The following is an 18,224-nucleotide window of genomic DNA, read 5'->3' on the forward strand; positions in this document are numbered from 1 at the left end:
TCTGTACTTTGTGCCCATTCTCCCTTTGTATTGGATTCACGTTCCTATCAGCTGCCAGTGTTATGATTCTCTGGCAACAAGGAGTAAGGAATCGCCACAATTTGAACTGTTGCTAAATACTTGTAAGAGATTTTTAAGCAAAACGTACCGGGGATGTTTGGGAATCTAGAGTTTCCATTAAGTCTATAATACTGGACGCGTCCTTTATTCCCAACAGCTGCTGCCTTTTCCTGTCTCTCTTCCTTTACGTTTTTTTTGTACGTAACGGGCAACCATCTAATTTCACGATACCTAAGTGTCGTTCTCCAGATGCTTTTTAAATCTTTTTAAAGATGCCGAACAAAGATTAATCGCAGCATTTAAAGAAGTGAAGAGTTTTTTGAGGGAGGATATTTTTTCCCGTGCATGATCTGTCATTGTCAATGGACTTCCCCCCGATGAAACTCCCTTTACCTGTTTTGTGTCTGTGTTGCAACTCGGTTCTCTTGTATTGAAAGGTGGAATCAGCCCAAATGCTATGGCCTCTCTTTTTAACTGCTGGAGTGAGTTGCTATCTTTGATGCAACATTAAATATTACATTTATTTCTTCTCTATTCAAGCATTTGCTGATACTTGTCGAAAGAAGGCTTGCACATATATATTTTAGAAATGGGAAAATCAATTTACTTGGTGTTCACTGGCAATCCGGTGAAATTCTCTACTATAGGGTGCTTAATTAGAAAGTAAATGAGCCGCTGGCTTTATATACTTTGTGAAATTTGACAGATTGGAATCTTAAAACCATAATACTGACTGGGATCTATTCAGTGATACAATCTAGCTTTCAGAACTTGAAACCGTGAATGTACCATGGGGTGTTTTCAAATGTGTAGGAACAAACAACACGAAGATGCTTTATTTAACACCTACTGTGTGCTTAGGTTTTCGTATTATTTCTTTATTCTCTGCTACTTAGAGCATGGGTTCATATAATGTTCACACCTGGCTTTTTCTTGCATGTGTGATGATTGTACAGTGCATACTGTATTGAACAAGCATTTGCAATGCAATAAGTCTTGCAGTTACACAAGTTTAAGCTATTGGCATTCTAAATAACGATGTCTTTTATTTATGTTTTTAAAACGAAAACAAAAATAAGGCATTATTTTCAACGCCAATAGCTCAAACTCGCGTACATGCGAGACCTATTGCATTGCAAATGCTTGTTCAATATGTTCTCATGTGAAAAAGCGTCCAGGCTCTTAACGGAAGTCGGATTTACTCGGCATGCTTGTTCTGAGCAATCCATAGCAGGTATTCATGCCTGGCAATCAGTGGCCAGCTGGCAGAACGTGCCAAGTGTCGCTTTAATTTGATGACATATATACTTGGAAGCTTATTTATTATTTGCTAAACTTCAATACTGTGTATAGAGGGGTACACGACAAAGCCACTCATGGTTCAGGGATTATACTTTGCTAAACCAGCGCCTAAAGACTTTGACAGAATTTGCACATTAGAAAAATACAAAAGTTTATCTCTGCTGGTTTACTGATGTATTGAACGTGGACTGCTCTCCAACTACAAGGGCAACTATCCAGAATACCCCTTTTGTTTTGCATAATCCAGATTTAACTTCAGAGGTTATTTGGCGCTGCTGTGGCAAATCTAAATTAAATACTTTGGTGGCGGGATAAATTAGTTCATGTGCAACACTTGCATGAATGCAAACATTGAAGAACAGCGAGTACCTGAATATCTCACCTGTCAGGCGCAGAGCTGTTCTTCTTTTTAGCAATTAAACTGTATCCAGGATAGCAATATTTGCACAAATGGCAGTGTTTCAGCAAGTGCCACCTGTACGTACCGCTCAACGTTTTTTCAAACATAAACTAGAAGGGATGCTGGCGAGGTAGAAACAGCTTCATAGCCTCTGACCTTGAAGTGAAATAAGGACGCCCGACCGTGCTCTGTGTATCGTGCCCCGGCACTGGGAAGGCTAATCAAGCTATTTCAGCAAAGCAAGCATCCAGTAAAGAGAACACAGCTTGACCCTGTGACACGGAGGTAAAAACAATCTTTAATGACCTGGGATGCTAAAACAGCACACGCGGGAAAATACTGTTAAGTGGGCTCCAGGGCGATCACCTGTACATTATTAGCAAGTGCCCTGGAAGAGTTAATCGAGAAGATTTTAAAAGAGAGACGTAATTAGTCTCCCGGCTGACACAATATCCGCCTTGAACTGAAAGACGGTTGTTTGAGTTTGTGCTACAATCTCTAGAACATTATGGGGTTTAAGAAAGTCATAACACGTACAGATTATTCAAGTTTACCAGTTGTTGTTTTCGGTGAAAGTTTGGGAGACGTGTTTTATTTCGTCATATTGACGGCCCACTCACAACCCACTGTTATTCACCTCCAGGTCAGCTCAAAAGTCCAATGATAACATCATATAGCCTGCTTCAGCTCTGGCTTTCAGTGTAACATTATGCACAACAACACTGTTACATACACATGATGGGCAGAAACGAAAAACCCCAGTCAAATGTATTCCCGTTTAGTAACCAAGACAAATGTCACTTTGGATCCTGTTAAAAAGAAAATGACAATAAAACGTGGGAATGTACCAGCATCACTCCTGCCAAACAGTCCTTTAGATTTAAGTAATTGAATTATCGACCTCAAAGGGGTTACAACTGCGCCATGCATCCACCCTAAGTAACCGGCATTCTCATCTTCCATACTGCATCTTTCCTTGCTGACCTTCCCAACTTGCACACTGTGCTTCTCCTTGCAACCTTCACACCTGTCCCGCCTTGAGCCACCCTGTCCCCCTTCTACAGACCACGCATGAAAGCTCGGCATCATCCTGGACTCTTTGCTCACTATGAACTGCCAGATCCACGCCGTCTGATCAGCCTGCTTTCACACACTATGCCTGCTCTGAAAAACTCTTCAAGTGGATCCGCAGTGAGTCTAGAAAGATGGTTACCCACGCACTCGTCAGCAGCAGACTCGACTACAGCAATGCACTCTACACCAGCATCATCCAGAAACTCCTGAAGAAACTGCAGAACATTCAGAATGCCTTCGCCAGACTAATCCTCAACATCCTCTGCCGTAGCCACATCACCAGCCACCAGAGAGACTTCCATTGGCTCCCAATCAACAAAAGAATCTCCTTCAAGCTCCTTACACATGCCTACAAAGTCTTACACGATTTGAGACCTGCGTACCTCAACCACAGCTTCGCATTCAACGCACTCATCAGAGATCTCTGCTCCACCCAGCTGGCCCTTGCTACCTTCCCACGGATGTATGAAGATACAATGCATGCTATTACAACGCATACTTTTTACAACAAATTTTTTACAACGCATATGCTGTTACTACGCAATATTTTACAACGAAAAACATTACTACGCAATTTATATAAAAATCATTAAAGTGCCATTACAACGCAATACAGTACTACACATACCATTAAAAGCTATTTTTATTAATTTGTTTTATTGTAAAATAACTCCTGGCATGGGATGCAGGGAAAATAGGGGTTTTGGGTGGGTAAGTGTATTAAAATGTGTAGAGAAATTGAACACACAAAATATTAAAAAGGTACTCCTTTTAAAAATTAATACTCATGTAGTAATTTTAATACTCGAGTATTTACCGAGTATTAATATCTTGTTTAAAATCATTTATTAATTTCACGATTGAGCAAATTTGAAACAAACAAATATATTCTTAATTTTTTTAAATATCAGGAAATAACTTAATTCGAAAGGTAGACTTCAGAATCAAAAAGAAGCGGAACACCATTTTTTGACCTAGGGTCAAAAACAAGTCCTACTACAGTTTCCATTACATGAAATACGTCATCTAAAACACAAAATGGAGGACAAAACAAACACAAACCATTGAAAGAGGCATTTTCTAAAACTAGAGTGGTGCATCTGTAGGGTAAGTGTTGGATAGTGTAGGGGTTTAACATTACTATTCTAACTCCATGGGGGTGCGTCTGTAGGGTAAGTGCTAGATAGTGTAGGCGTTAAAATTACTATTCTAACTCCAGGGGGGTGTATCTTTAGGGTAAGTGCTGGATAGTGTAGGAGTAACAATTACTATTCTAACTCCAGTGGGGTGCATATTTAGGGTAAGTGCTGGATAGTGTAGGAGTAACAATTACTATTCTAACTCCAGTTTGGTGCATCTTTAGGGTAAGTCTTGATCGTGTAGGAGTAACAATTACTATTCTAATTCCAGAGTGGCGCATCTGTAGTGTAAGTGATGGATAGTGTAGGGGTTAAAATTTCTATTCTAACTCCAGGGGGGTGCAACAGTAAGGTGAGTTGTGGAAAGAGTAGGGGATAATATTAGTATTCTAACTCCAGGGTGGTGCATCAGTAGGGTAACTGCTGGATAGTGTAGTGGTTTGAATGGTGCAGAAAAGTCGCGTGTCGAAGACGAGGGACTTTAACAAGCTATTCTGACTTTATTAGCCGGTTTAGCCCAGCAAAGAAGATCTATATGACTATTAAAACACTCAACAACTAAAGGGTAATACGTTCTAACAAATAAAACAAAATGCTCTCCATGCTCGTTTTGAATTTTAACACCTCGTGCTTCGTGACCTCTTTGTAAGACATTCGAATGTTGCTCTGTGGTCATTTACCAGACTGTAGAAGCATGGAGCAATCCATTTTCTAAAATGTTGCTCACAACTTTCCTAAATATATATTTTTTTAATTCAACAATACCTTTAAATTTTATTTCTATTTACGTACCTTGCGCTACACTTTAACTCTTTCACATATCAAGTTGCACCGAAACATGAACTCTTCGCATATTATTTGAGAATATTTCGCTTACACATATTTTTTTAACGTGCGTAATACTACACCTCGCAATCTTCGTTTATACATACATTCATGTGTTTTATTCCAAGGCGTGGTTGAAAATTCTCTTTTTTTTTCCTCTTTGTTGTTATCAGCCATTCCCTCCCCTTGCGCAGCGGTGCATGGACATCTGATTGGCTCGTATTTAGAAAACAGAAGCATTCTGTGCTTAGTTTTCATTGGTTGTGAACCATTTTAAGAAGAACTATTACCAACCATTTCCTTCCCCTGCGCGGAGTTGCAGAGACATTTTATTGGCTTTTTTGTTCTTAACTGGACCTTCCTTAGCCTAATGTTGATTGGCTTTTTTTTATGTGACATTAGCATTCCCTCGCCATCGACGTAGTCATTTTGTGACTCACTTTAAATTACAATACGTGAAAAAAACAAGTTGTGGGAAGGTATTTTTCACTTAAACTTTCTACTCTGCATACAAGTTGGTGGACTGTGAAGGTAAAAAAAATATTATTATAATTTATAAACTATAATAATTGTGCTGAGTATTCTCCTTTAGCGTGAGTGTGATTTACTCACATTAAATGTATAAGTCTTGTTACGCTGCTGATAAAATAGACATGCTTTGAAAATATTTTTATTAAGTCTTTTAAAAACATCAAATGGGTGACATGCAAAATCGCATTTCAAAACAATTGTTTTATGCCTTGGCACACATTCCATTTTTGTTTCCGAAACCAGTATTTCCTTATCTAAACATGTTAGGGCTTGTTTTTCTTTCAGATGAAGTAGATTTGAAGTGCTACGAAAAAACACTCCCTCACCACATCATCTTTTTTTCATGTACATTTCATTTCAATGAAACATTTTCTAAACAGTATGACTTATGAAAAGCATTAATATTAAACAATTAAATTGACAATTTCATTATTATTTTCATGTTTACTGTTTGCGAAGATAATCCTCCAGTTCATCATGAGTGAAAATTGGTAAAAGCACTACACAATATAAATACTTTTAAACCAATTTTCACTCTAGAAGAAAAAGAGTGTTACTAGTAATTATTTTAGTAATAATTTGTAAATTTTTCCAAACACTCGATTCTCCGTGTCTTCGTAGTGTTTTCTTTTCGTGATGATAGTTGTTTACTTGATCTTACTTCATGTCGTTAGTAAAGTACATTTATACTTAAACATACTACTTTTTAAAAATCATTGAAATATACTTGCATTAAAAAAAATATAAATCATAAACTTATTGCATTAATTTACCTCACTTTAAAATTCTTACCATGTTCTGTCGACATACATCCATCTCCTCTGAAGGGGACATAATGTTTTATGTATTTCTAAATATACATTAAGAATATTTTCCCTCTGGGGATATGAAAGATAATCTTAAGATGATTCCGTCGCTCATAAACTTTACCTTGCTCGTAGTTTTGTTACCCGTTATTGATTCTTTGAAATGAATCTAATCATCCCACGGGTGTGGTTTATACACTTTTTGGTTATTGAAGTCTCTATGGAATCAATTTAGTGCTCCTACCACTTTTAGCTCACGTTTTTCAGTTGACATGTGCTCTCATTTCCACTGTTTAACTTACTCACGTGTTTATGTAAACGTGCATCTTGTTAAACAGTTTTAGTTTCAAATTATTTTCTCATACGTTTTCGCAAACATGATTTACTTTTAATTCTTTCTCTCTTTTATTATACGATTATTAAAATTAATGACAGAGTATTTATTTTTTAATTGGACAGTTTTTTTTTTATCTGTGTGTGTTGTTTCGGCATACCTTTTAATTCACTTCCCCACCCAAAACCCCTATTGTCCCTGCATCCCATGCCAGGGGTACGCTCTTTTATTATACAAGTATTAATATTAATAACCGAGTATTCATTTATTAATTTGACTATTTATTTTAATCAGTGTCTATAGTTCCTGCCTACATTTTAATACACTAACCCACCCAAACCCCTATTTTCCCTGCATCCCGTGCCAGGGGTACTCTATTTTAGTTTTCGAGTATTTAAATTTTTACCCGACTATTAATTTATTAAATCAACTATTTATTGTAATCAGTGTCTATAGTTTCTACCTAAATTTTAAAACATTACCCACCCCAAACCCCTATTTTTCCTGCATCCCGTGCCAGAGTTAGTTTTACAATTTTTTAAAATATGGTGCATGATGTATATTTTATGTTTTTATCATACTAAAAAGAATAACTGAATATTTTTTTTAAAGCAAGTACTTATTTTCGTTTAAAAAAAACACCAAATATGCGTTGTAATGACATGCGTTGTAATGGAATATGCGTTGTAATGGCATGCGTTGTAATGACATGCGTTGTAATGGACCATACGATGTAAAAGTTGCGTTGTAATTGCATTACGTTGTAAAAGGTGCATTGTAATGGCTGTCTCCCCCTTCCCACGCATCGGCAAGACCACAGCCGGAGGAAGATCCTTCTACTACCTTGCAGAAAAGACCTGAAACACCCTGCCTCTCCACCTCAGTCAATCACCGTCACTGCCTCAAGTAAGGAAGGACCTCAAAACACGGCTCTTCGGCTGAACCACATATCCTTCAACAAATCAGCAGTCCCCTCACCAGTGCCTTGGGGTCCTTACAGGTGAGTAACATGCACAGTAAAGGTACTGTATGTGCATGTAGGAAATTGAGGGTACTAGTTGAGAAGGGAGTAAGAACCCATCTCAAATAATAATTAAAATTCTTGTTAGCGTAAACCATAAAGCCACTAAATAAACCTATGTTTAACCCTCTGGTAAGTTGGCTCAAAGCACTCAGGCTTAACTTAGTGACAATGTATAAAGTATTTATGCAGTACAGTAATAAAGTGAAAACACAACAATGGCAAAGCAATTTAGAAAAATGGAGTACATTTTAGTCAAATAAATTACACAAAACAACAAAAATCCAATAAGTAGAAAAGTAGATGTTTTTTTCTAAATGTCAAAAATAGCACCAAAAGTGCCAACCACAGTTATTTGGTAGCTGTAGTCCTGGTCAAAAGTTAAGGCCAACCCCAATGGGGCATGAGTCAAATACAGGGACCACGTTCATCCTAGTGAAAAGTTGACGTTTTCTGGGAAAACGTGGTTGTTGACGAGTTGTCTGTGGTGCAAGCTGAAAGTTGGGTCCAAGAATGGTTCTACAATGGCTGGTTGCTGAAGAGCAGGGTCCTGGTGCGGTCTTCGATGAAGAAGGGAAATCTCTGAGTTGGCCAAGTCTGAAGTCTGTGCTCAGGAAGGCCTCGACATCGACGGGTTGTTGCTCGGTATGTGTCCTGATGAAGCAGCCCTCTGTGCTCAAGACGTTTGTATACTTGGGGGTCACATTGACTGAGCACTTCACATGGGACCACCAAATCTCTAAATCTTCCCTGTGACTGGCCCAGATTATGGGAGGCATAGGTAGATTCCATAGAGCTTCAACTTTTAAACCTGTTACTCCTGCCCTTGAGATATACAAAACGCAGGTCAGGTCAGCAGCTTTGTATGCTGCAGAACTCTGGGGACACACGAATGTATATAACTTATTGAAGGTTGAACAGGCCTTCATGCGACACCTGGTTGCCCTTCCCCAAAGCACCCCCTTCATACCACTACGCTTGGACCTAGGCTTGGAACCCATTGACGAATTGGCAGCTGCACGACCTCTGCTCTATTGGAGACGGCTCTGGTCTGTGCCGGAGCTTGTATCCTTTAGAGCAGAGTTCATTGCAATTTGGGGACACTAAAGAATAAGAATATACCCTGGTTGGCTCATGTTAAGGCTTTCTTCTACCAAATTGGTATGCCCCAACTTTGGGATGCACCTGAAGACAGCTGCGTGAGGACGCAAAGGTCTCAAATAGTAGCGGCTGTAAGGTCATACAACCTTAAAACTTTACATTGTTCGACCTTCCTGGGCAGGCTGTCCACAGAGTTTTTATTGATGAAAGTTGAATCCAGGACGGAGGTGTTTTTGGACTTGGTGCAGCCTCCACTTGAAAGAAAATTATACATTCAACTGAGGCATGGCTCCATACCGATAGGGGCACTACCATCCAGATGGGCAAATTCGACGGAGGCCAACTGCCCTGCTTGTAACTACTGGAGGGAAGACATTGCACATATCTTCTTTTTCTGTCCGGCATACAGTGAAATTCGGAAATGCTGGATCCTTCCACTGTGTAAAAATCTGGGTTTTAGACAATGTGCACAAGCTTCCAGAGTTCTAACCTATGATACTGCCCCTCCTATTGTTTTTGCTGTTTCCCGTTTTTTACACGGCATGTGGCGGAGAAGAACTCTCTTTTTATCAATATGAAATAATGGCCCATCACTATCCATCTTACTTTCACTCTTTGATAACTCAACGTTTAATAACTTTTTAACTTGTCTGTATTTATGGTTTTATTGTCGTGCCTGTATATATCTTATTGCACTTTTATGGTCTTTGACCGAAATAAAGTTATCAAATGAATGAAAAAATAAAGTATTTATGCAGTACAGTAATAAAGTGAAAACACAACAATGGCAAACCAATTTAGAAAAATGGAGTACATTTTAGTCAAATAAATTACACCAAAACAACAAAAATCCAACAAGTAGAAAAGTAGATATGTTTTTTTTTTAAATGTCAAAAATAGCACCAAAAGTGCCAACCACAGTTATTTGGTAGCTGTAGTCCTGGTCAAAAGTTAAGGCCAACCACAATGGGGCATGAGTCAAATACAGGGACCACGTTCATCCTAGTGAAAAGTTGACGTTTTCTGGGAAAACGTGGTTGTTGACGAGTTGTCTGTGGTGCAAGCTGAAAGTTGGGTCCAAGAATGGTTCTACAATGGCTGGTTGCTAAAGAACAGGGTCCTGGTGCGGTCTTCGATGAAGAAGGGAAATCTCTGAGTGGGCCAAGTCTGAAGTCTGTGCTCAGGAAGGCCTCGACATCGACGGGTTGTTGCTCGGTATGTGTCCTGATGAAGCAGCCCTCTGTGCTCGGACAGTGGGGCAAACCGTCATGCTGACTCTGACTGTCAATTTGATGTCGATGGCGGTCCCAGTATCCCATTGGTTATTTGTAGGAGAAGTCTGGAAAAACTTTCTAAGTCCCAGCTTACACAATTTGGAAAGGAGAAGTACACTCTAACACCACCCACAGGTCACGAACTTATGGGGTACCACTTGAGGGTTAGGACGCACTCCAAAAGCGGCCAGCAGCAGGGTAGATGCCAGTTCCAGTTGGAACAGGCCTGCAGAGCAGTTGCAGGATGAGAGACCTCTGGAGGCTTGCTGTGCCCTGTAGCTTAAACAGGAAGTCATCCAACGGACCATTGGAGTCACTTCGGAGGTCCTGGATTCAAGATAAGCCTTTCCAGTCTTCCTTGAGGATTCAGACAGCAAGCCAGTAATTCAATCTGATCTTAACATGTCTAGGAGTGTTTTCTGGAGGGTAGTGGGATTGCCCCATTTATGCCCAGTGCCAGCATGTGGTAGGGTGAAAATCCTGACCAGTCCCTAACCAATGGGGTCTAAGTTCGTAGGTGGTACCCAACCCAATTTTACAGTCCCCCCGGTGCTTTTTACCATAAACTATACCACAGTACCCCTCTCCAACTAAACCCAACATGGAAGAACCCTTCAACGCATGGTCAGAACTCCCTGGGCCCACCCAGAGGCGTGGCTATGGAAATGGGCAAACCCTCACTTGTGATCTCTCCAAACCATTTCTGAAGCAGCTCCCCCTTCCCACTGGGTTTATGGTCAAGCTGACTGGGCAGGCAAAAGGAGGCAGGTCTAAGTGTTACCTACAACTGCCAGTGACATGTTAGACATCTCTTTGAAGGTCAGTAAGGGGCTGGGGAAAGTCCCCAGACTATCCTGGTCAGAGAGGTATAACACCTATCACATCCAAGACTTTCGTCCACTGTCTGGGAGTAATCCACATCTCACCACAGGGAAGGCATTCAGCAATCATGGGAAATTGGCAGAAAGGCCTCTTTACTTTGGCAGAAAAATTAGAACTTTATAAAAATGCCTTTCTAAAATAGTAATATAAAATCCAACCTGACTACTGTTATGGATTTTACATTTTTGTTAAAATGAGTCCTTGAATCATTTTTCTAGTTGCTCTGAAACTGAACTTAAGCATTACTAGCTATTATATTGTTACCCAGTATTGCCACATGGGAGAGCGAGGTTTGCTACAGTGAAAAACGACATTGGAGGGTTTTCACTGCCAGAACCTGTACTTGTAAATCATTAAATATACATGTCCTACTTAATAAATAATATGAACTCTAGCCTACGGAGATGTGGGGCCAAACTTATGGATGACTTACAAGTATTAAAAAGGAAGATTTAAGCCTGTCAAATGTTTTCTTTTGCCAGGTCGAAATGGCAGTTTAGAATAGCAAACTAAGGTTGAAGTGGGTGGCCAGGGGACAGGTTTTTACAGTGCTATAATAGTGGATGGCAGAATGAGTGCTGTAGCCCACTAGTTGTATTTGATTTACCAGCCCTGGGCTCATATTGTACCATATACTAGGGACTTATAAGTAAATTAATTGTGCCAATTAGGAATATGTCAATTTCAGCATATTTAAAGGGAGAGCACAAGCATTTTACCACTGGCCTGCAGGAGTAAAGAATGAGTCCTATGGCTAACAAAAAAAGTGTTCAGTAAAAGAAGACAAACATCTGACGGAATGCCAGTATCACGCATACTTCAATGTATTACTAGAAGCGGCTGTGGTTCTTTATTGCGCACTCTAATTCAGTGAGTAGTTCATGCTCCTGTTGGTGTGAGAAGGAGTTTGAGACGGTATTAGTTTAATTTTTATTTTTATTTTCTTAACTTTCTCACTTATTTGACCGTCAGCGCAGTGGTAACATTCTAATTTGCCTCCAATCAAATTATGAGGATATAACTGTTTTTACCGATCCGTTCACATAATCATTGTTAAAAAACGTGTGGTTTCAAATATATTGATGGTACATATGATGTATTTTTGCTTTTAGATACCCCTCATGAAGGGCCTGGTAGAGGCCCGAAATGCATTGGGATTGACATGATTCATCACTTTTGTTGCAAATTAAAGAAGCCTCTTTCAATTGGACAACTGATCAATCACTGCGTTGTCTTCTTCATATCATTTTGACGGACTTTATGTTTATTCCAGTTTAACATTATGTGTTTTGGAAACAAAATTTGGCTGTTCACTTTTATCTATTTGTTTTATACTATTGTTATCAAGGTCTAAATGAGTCGCACTTGATCAGGAACCCCGGAAAGGGACACGGTAGTGCACATGGTTCGAGACCAGTGGTTCTAGTTATCAAATATTTAAATATATGGGGTTGAGGTGGAACCCCCTCTCCAAGTACATAGTAAGATTATTAAGTTCGTATTTAATTTGTTAAATTTGTTATAGTCATACTGGATTAATCACAAGTGCATCTCCAGCAATATGTATCACTTCATTATTTTTCTCCACCACAGGTAGTAGATGCACCAGTTTCAACATGTCGTTTGATTACATAGCGCATCTCACCGAGAATAAGGCAGAAACTAAAGCATATACATCAACAGAAGCCAATGACATTTATAACCTTATGCGCGAGGTCAGGTCCTTTGATATCACCACAGGTTCAGCCACACAGCAAATACTTCAATTAGAATATCTCATGAGGAGGGAAATCAACCAGCGATTACATGCAACTACTCTCATACAATACCATCGGACGAGCAGGATACCCAGAGGTCTTCGTCTGGCAATCAAACCCATGATGTTTAAACTCAATAAAAAAATCTTTGACAAATGGTATGCCTTTCCTACCAAATGGTCACTTCATTTGATATTAATAATCATATAAGAACTAGCCCAAGTCTTAAGGGGACTTGAGGAAATAATCACAGAATGGAAAAATACACTTGAACATCACATAGAAGTAGACATCTGAGCCACCACCCTTACAGACATAAACAAAAAGCTAAGGGGTCTATTAGAATGGCGGAAAGACAACCACCGCAGGGCCACCGGTGGCAGTCCTTCCACCATTGATCGGATATTTCCCACCCACAATTAGGACGGCGGTGGGAACATGAATGCATCTGCCACAGACAAATGTACTGCCCACCACCAGCAATCGTCCCAAGTGCCTGACGGATGGTCAAGGGAGCCCAAAATGGTGGCGGTGCCTATCAGGCACCATCCACCAGATTAGGATGCCAGCTTTAACCGGACTTTTCATGGCAGCGATGCCACCATGGAAAAGCATGCAGTGTTTTGGGACGGGGCCCGTTGCGGGTCCCAAGGTGGTGGGAGAGTGGGTGGCTGCAATTGGGGGGTACCTATGCTACCCCCCTACATTGCCATGCTCAAGGTGGCAGGCACCGCGCAGTGCCTGCCACGTTGTGCATTGCAATGCAACACATAGTAATTTAACATTGCATACAGTGCTGCAGCCAACAGCACCGTCCACAATGTTAATCTACCAGGATGCGCCTGTCGGTGTGGGGAGCACATCCTAATATGGTAGGCGGGACCAGTGCACCTATTGACAAACTTTATGTTTATTCCAAAGTAATATTAAGTGTTTTGGAAACAAAATATGGCTGTTCACTTTTAGCTAATTGTTATATACTATTGTTATCAAGGTCTTACTGAGTCGCACTTGATCCGAACCCCGGAGGGGGACACAGTAGGGCACATGGCATAGTTGGCAGTTTGACTTGTGTTTTCCTTCTAAACAGCCGCACACGATAGTTTACGTGTGACTGAATGGGCCATCGCTGGCAGGTTGGGAGGAGCTTGGCCTGGCCTCACTTACACTTGAATAGGCTGTGTCTTGTCTCCACACAAAGGGCTGCACAATCCCTGTAGTTAGACTGGAGCCACAGCAGGGAAAGCAAGGCATCTCTACACTTCAAAGACATGCCTCTAGAAACCTCCCCCCACTTCAAAGGCACAACTTGTATAAAAGAAGGACCTCAAACACCATCACTTTAGTACACTTCTGGACTTGTGGATACTCTGACAGGAAGAAGGACTGCTGTGCTGCTGAAGGAAAGCCACTGTGCTGGACTGCACTCTGCTGGTCTCCTTCTTCTCTGTGTTGTTCTGCTGCTCTCTTGCCTTGGTGAAAATTACTGGATCTGCATCTCTAAACCCAGACTAACTCCAACGGTTAGTTGGCTGGCCTCCTAAACTGAAGCCACAGGGACATCACAGGTATCCAACCTTCTTGCACATGCACATGGACTCCGCCATCTGTGAGTCTGCCCAGCCAAGTGGTGCAACCCTAACCATGGACCCTGAGAAGTGGCCTTAAATTTCTCGCCAGTGGAACCACCGCATCTCCTTGACTGAGCGGTGCATCTATGGGCAGAATCACCTCATAGCTGCTGTTGGATTGATCTGACCCATCGCGGAGACCCACTTCGCCCACCTCAGCCCACAGAACTGATGCATGGGCCTGGCAGCGTGGCGCGTCCACAGCCCAGGTCCTCGCATCTCTCTTTGACTGCAGCATTGTTGACGATGTCGGACTCCGCATCACAGCCTCAACACTCCTCTGAACTGATGCATCGCTATCTGCGCATCATATCTCTGATGCCGGACTTCATATTGAAAGCTCCATCAACGGGATCCTAGATGATGACACAACAGTACCTCCCACCTCAGCCTTGCTGTATCTCAGACACGAGGCAACATTTCGGCTGCTTTGTACATCTTTGACACAGATCCACGCAATGCTCAGCAACCAGGATTTAAGGTACTCTATCCACAGGCATTGCTGGACCCCTGTAGCCAACCCGCATTCCATCGCATTTGATCTGAACTTGTGATTTTATCCCAGTCGCCATGACTATTTTTGTACTTTATGACGCTATTTTACTACAAATTCTAAAACTCAATGTCTCCAGTTCTGCTAACTGGATCTTTGTGTTTTTGGTCTTGCTTTATTTATTAAAACATACGCTATTTTTCTAAATCTGTTGTGAGCTCCATTTGTGGTGCATTTTCACTGTTGTACTTCAAGGTACTGAAGGGGTGGGCATAGGCTAATTTGGGGTTTGTTTGTGCCTTACTCTGACAAGGATCGAGGTTGCTGCTTGACTAGGGCTTACACTTTAGTTAACCAACTGCCCAATTTCTTACACTGGTGTTCAGTGGTGAGGATTGGACTTATGTTTGTGCAGTGCATGAAGTAATTATGTGTTACACTTCCACCCACATAAATACGTTAAGACCAAATATGCTCAGTATTTGTATTTTAGAGCTACCCCAGCACCTAGTTTTGCAGCAAGTTGACTGACCCCAGGAAGCTTGCTTAGGAGGCGGACTTCTGGGCTAGAACAAGCTTGCCCAAAAAGGTATCCCGGTTGACTCACACAGGGTGGTCAGGAGGCCCAGCAGAAGAAAGAAGGGAAAGAAAAACCTAAAAATAAGGATATCCCAAAAGGCCCCCCAAAAAAGTCCCAAGGGAGTAATGGTAACCAGTCCCAGTCTGAGACTAAGAAGAAGGGGTTCTTTGACAAACAGACAAGGAGGTTTATATCCCATGCGTAGAATGCTAAAAGTATTGGTGGGCCAACAGTTACTCTAAATGTCGCAAGAGGGCACAGCCCCCCACTGATGGGCAGACACCTGGGTTGGTGAAATGTAGCTCTCATGGAGAATCTGGTCCCAGTTAACTTGGGGAGTGGACAGAGGTGACCCTAGTTTTCCTGGGGGATAAGAAGATGTGCATAAAGCCCATATCCCTGCCAATACATAAGGCAGTGTGTCACCATCAATGGGCAATGGGTGGAGGCTCTGAGAGACCCAGGAGCCGGCATGACTAATGTAACGTGTCAGCTGGTATCCTCAGAGTAGGTCCTCCATAACCCTTTCCACCAAGTCATAGTTACGGACAATCATGAGAGCCCTCTACCCGTGGCTCTGGTTCTCCTTTAGTGGGGGGAACTCGTGTTATCCAAAAGTAGCTGTGAGCCCTGCCATGCCTGCAGATTGTCTATTGGGCAACAACCTGGAGCACACTATTTGGAGAAGGTAGAGCTCAGGTCACACTTGGAGATGTTGGGATTGCCTTAATGAGTCTGTATGACCACACAATGCATAGCTGCCCGGGAAGGGAGTCAAGAGTGTCTGGAGCCGGGAAAGTGGCCAATACAGCTTCCAAGAAGGAGAGGGGCGAGGGGAGTGGGAAGCCAGCCCCTGAAGTTCCCACTGTCAAGGTTGCTGATGCCTGAGAAGGATGCCTCAGAGGAAACCAAGAAGGACATTACTATCCACCAGGGAGGAATTCTGCAAGGTGCAGAAAGAGTGGCCCACCCTAGAGTGCTGAAGCAGTAAGCTGTGGCCCAGGCAGCAGGTGATAGCATTGGAGATCACCTGCTTTAATGGGAGAATGACCTCCTATGTAGTGAGCCTAAGGCTCCTAGATCTGGGACAGCCTGTGTGCAGGTTGTGCCCCAGTGTTACAGTACCTTCCTACTGGGTTCGGCTCATGACATTCCCCTGGTAGGACATCTGGGGCAAGACTAACTCTGGGCAGTGATCTCCACTCCACTAATGGAGTATGCAGAGTTTTCCGCACTCTGAATTACACAGAGGTCGCGTAGTTCCAAAAAACTCTGCTCCGATTAACGGAGCAGAGTTTTTTTCCTCACCTGCGCTCGCCAACGTGAAGTTGCCAAGAACAAGCAAGGAAATCCACCTCCCGGTAAGATTTCTCCTCATTCATGATTGTCACCACCAAGTTGGCGAGTGTGAGCGTGGAAAATCAGCCTCCTGGCAAGATTTCTGAATGCGGGCGGTCAGATTTCTCATTGCGAGTGGTTGCGTATGCTCAGGACCGCTAGCATTGAGAAACTGTTCGTTCACGTTGAGAAAGCTTCTGCTCGAGTGCAGAAAGGAAGCAGCGCCCGCTTGTGCTGTGCATGGTGCTGTTCACGATCATTGCTGAGTCCTGGCACTAAAAATCATCATGAACCGCAATTATCTAGCGCACTCCACCGCTAGCGGAGCTCTCCCTGGCGTGGCAGAGGTTTTTTTGCACTCCACAAACTTCGCACAGGCTTAGGCAAGACAAGACCTTTGCAAGGATTGCTGCACACTTCTATTGGCCCCGGATAAAGACAACCACAGGTGCATTCTGCTTGTTTTGTCACAACTTCTAGGCCAGTGGGAAATCAGGGAAAAAACTCATGGCTCCCCTGACCCCATTACCTTTAGTTGGCAATCTTTTTGAAAGGGTAGGCATCAACATTAGTGAACCCTTAGACCTCAAGACAGCTCTAGGCAAAAGGTTTGTCCTGGTCTTGGTGGAACATGCCACACACCTCCAGGCGGTGTTTCAGGCCCTGCAGCAAGTGGCCCTGGCTTTCAAGGTCAGTAAGTGTCAGATAGGACTGGGTTCGTGGTGTATCTGGGTCACATGGTCGACAAGGGCAAGGTGCAGCCCCTCCAGGATAAGACTGAGATTATCCTGGCCAGGCAAAACCCTAAAACACAGACTGAAGTGAGGCCTGCCTGCACCTCACAGGATACTATAGGAGGTTTGTTTAGGAATATGGCACCATTGTTGCCCCATAAATCAAGCTGACTTCAACAAAGCAGCCGAGAGAGGTGATCTGGGTAGAGGCCTATCAGAAAGCCTCTGATACCATCAAGAAGACCATCTGTTGAGCTCCCGTACTCAAGGCTCCTGACTTCTCTAAGGAATTCACAGAGCAGACAGATGCTTCAGAGCATGGCATATGGTCTGTCTTACCACAGTTGAATTAGGAGAGCCTAGACCAACCCGTAGCCTTCATTAGCAGGAGGTTAATTCAATGGGAACAGAGGTAGAATTGTGATTGAGAGAGAAGCCTTTGCTGTGGTCTGGCAACAGAAGAAGCTAAAACCATTCTTGTTTGGGACCCACTTACAGATTCAGACAGACCACAGACCCCTCAGATGGCTCATGCAAATGAAGGGTGAAAATTCCTAACTGTTGAGGTGATCCATCTTCCTACAGGTAATGGACTTTACAGTGGAACATAGTCCTGGGACAGACCATGCCAATTCTGATGGTCTATCCAGGTTCTTCCGCCTTAGTGATGAGAACTCCCAAGGGGTTATCTAGTTCTACCCACTTTCAGCCAGGGGGACACATGTTAAACCTGTCAGTCTTAGGGTGCTCTTCCCCCAATGTTTTGTCTTCTTCTCCCAATTCTTATAACCTTATGTTTGCTGTAATTAGGACTCTGAACACTGTATGACTACTAACCAGTACTAAAGTGCATGTGTTCTCTCCTCTAAATAAGGTACTATTGGTTCATACCCAATTGGCATATTTAATTAACTTATAAGTCCCTAGTAAAGTGCACTACAG

The sequence above is a fragment of the Lissotriton helveticus genome, chromosome 4_1 (genome assembly GCF_964261635.1).
Source record: "Lissotriton helveticus chromosome 4_1, aLisHel1.1, whole genome shotgun sequence".
NCBI lineage: Eukaryota > Metazoa > Chordata > Amphibia > Caudata > Salamandridae > Lissotriton > Lissotriton helveticus.